Source organism: Lactuca saligna, chromosome 1 (assembly GCF_052625555.1).
Source record: "Lactuca saligna cultivar CGN05327 chromosome 1, ASM5262555v1, whole genome shotgun sequence".
NCBI classification, from domain to species: Eukaryota; Viridiplantae; Streptophyta; class Magnoliopsida; order Asterales; family Asteraceae; genus Lactuca; species Lactuca saligna.
In genome coordinates this window covers 62,446-64,349 of record NC_136417.1, presented here as the reverse complement: position 1 = coordinate 64,349, position 1,904 = coordinate 62,446, and the positions used below count along the sequence as shown (strand labels likewise).

The 1,904-nt window shown below is 25.1% G+C and overlaps 1 long non-coding RNA gene across 1 annotated transcript; it reads right to left on the bottom strand.

Moving 5' to 3' along the window:
- Positions 1–209: 209 nt before the first annotated feature.
- LOC145047673 (uncharacterized) lies at positions 210–796 on the bottom strand. The gene is made up of 3 exons (XR_013682323.1): positions 633–796; positions 416–509; positions 210–326 (listed from the first exon to the last, which is right to left on the bottom strand). It is a non-coding gene; the product is annotated as an uncharacterized LOC145047673 (long non-coding RNA).
- Positions 797–1,904: the final 1,108 nt, after the last annotated feature.

The window sequence follows — 1,904 nt, the reverse complement described above, 5'->3', positions numbered from 1 at the left end:
TAAAAAAATAAAAAACAATTGGAAACTAACTTATTTTTAAACTCATTTATTTCATAAATGTCAGAATTTATGAACAATTTCGTTACTTCAAAATGACTTTTAGCTTCACCAAGACCTGTAAAAAATGTATATCCAATTATTAAAATTTATATAAAAACAGTAATTATAAACGTCTATATATAAAGACTGAATACAAACCATTCCAAATGTTTAGCTTCAAAAACTGCATCACGATAACAACAAAATTAACAGTCGGGTTATTTTTTAGGTATTCTGAAATTTGATATGCTTGACTTCCAAAAATAGTAACCTTCAGATGTACAGAACTAAATAAACCATAAAATAGTATATTAATATTAATTTGTGATTAATTAAAGATAATAAATAATAAATAAATAATACAATATAATCTCACTCTAGGTTGCTAAGAGTGACTTTTATATAATGCTTGGATGGTACTGGATTTGAAGTTTCAAGAGGCCTAAATGACACGATATGTCCAATAACATCTACACAACAGATACCACAAAAAAATAAAAGTTTAGGATTAAATTCGTAATATTTAAATAATAAAATGTATAACCAAAAAAACAAATGATAAAAAATGATTTTATTAATATTTTATGACTAACCAAAGAATGTGTCTTTTGGGCATGTTTGTTCTATGATAGAATTAAAGTCAACAAACATAAATCCATTGACCGGACCCGAGAAATCATCACATTTTTTTAGGATGCTTTTCCAATCCAAAGTTAAGGTCTGTTTATGACCTGTATAACTAAAATCATTAGTAACAGCAGCCATATTGGGTTTTATAACTATATAACTTTCATCTTCCTTTAAAAGATGACAAAATCTGGAGAAATTCTGATTGAAGACACGAGCTTGGTATTGTGTACCCTGTTTAAAAAAAAATTAAAAATTATTATGTTCATGAAACATGTCTAATATTGAATGATGAATAAAAAATATATCAAATACAACAAACCTCCTCATCCATGATGATCATTTCAATGGAACAAACTTTATTATTTCTGACAAAGTTCCAAATTTTAAGCACCCGAACCTTGATATGCGATTTTTCATCTATCTGGTCAATGTTATTTAGGTAAACCTTATTTCCTATTTCCATTTTCTGCAATAAATTTAATCATTATAGAATTGTAAGGAAAATTAGCAACCTTTTAAAATGTACAGAACATCCTAACCAATAAGTAAAACAGAAAAATTATAAATCAACACATGACAATAACAACTGACTTAATGTACTCATAAATTTTTAAATTGAATAATTCATTTTATAATAAAATGGAATACAAACAAAAACAAATAATTCATATGAAATAATGTTTTAGATTGAATAAAAGTTTATATAATAAGATGGAACACAAATATATAATAAACATGAAAACGACAATTATACCGAAAATGCCCCTGCAACATACTAACACTAACAGATAACATAACAATGAGTAAAACAGAAAAATTAAAATCAACACATGATAATAACAACTGACTTAATGTACTCATAAATTTTAAAATTCTAAATTTTTTTGAGATTGTATTTAGATAAAAACAAACAAATTTTAAAATTTCATACCATAAAAAAAAGTTAATGTGCACATCTGAAAAAGACTATTTTTAATTTTTTTTAAAGAAAATGAACTTGTAATGTTCATTAGTTTTTCGTCTTTTAAACTGAAAAGGTAGAAGAAGTAGACGATTAAGAAGAATTACAAAAAAGAAGAAGAATAGAAATCATACAATGAGAACGTGATAGATACAGATAAATAAGAACATGGAGGAAATAGAAATATTGGTAATTCTTATTTTTGAATACACTAACCTGATATTTAATTCTTGAAGCGTTGCAGAATAACAAAGAATGAAGAAGAATATGTTTA